Here is a 519-nt window from a genome sequence, read left to right as displayed (position 1 = left end):
GAACCACTGGGTCGCCCTCATGCCACTCTAGCGACTGCTGTCATTGCTGATCTGACTGGATATGGCCTACCCACCAGAACACCACTAGATACTCAGGTTTGGCAAACCAGAGAGCAGGACAGAAAGAATGGCATGCTCTGAAGAGTGCATGCTACAGTAGGCAACGGTATTCACCAGTCGTAGTCACTACAATGATTTACATTATGCATCACTGCACACAATAACTCCGTCAGTCCTTGCCCAATCCTTGCTTGTCTCAATGCTTTCTTGGAAATGAGGATAATCATGTTAGTGCTTTGCTTGCTGTGGAAATCACAGCACACAGCTCACCAGTGCAGGCAGCCATGCCGAGGCAGTACAGACAGCAACACCATGATTTTTAGACAATAATCACATTCGGTAGTTCGAGGGAATGAACGGGAGGACTCGCGGTTTCTTTGTTTTGGGGCACAATTCGCTATGTTCATTGCCATCATTAATTTTGTTTCTAATCTCCACGAAAAGCTCTTAAAATAATCA

Source organism: Sycon ciliatum, chromosome 1 (genome assembly GCF_964019385.1).
Source record: "Sycon ciliatum chromosome 1, ocSycCili1.1, whole genome shotgun sequence".
NCBI lineage: Eukaryota > Metazoa > Porifera > Calcarea > Leucosolenida > Sycettidae > Sycon > Sycon ciliatum.
The sequence above is the reverse complement of the archived record's forward strand: the minus strand, read 5'-3'. Positions refer to the sequence as shown.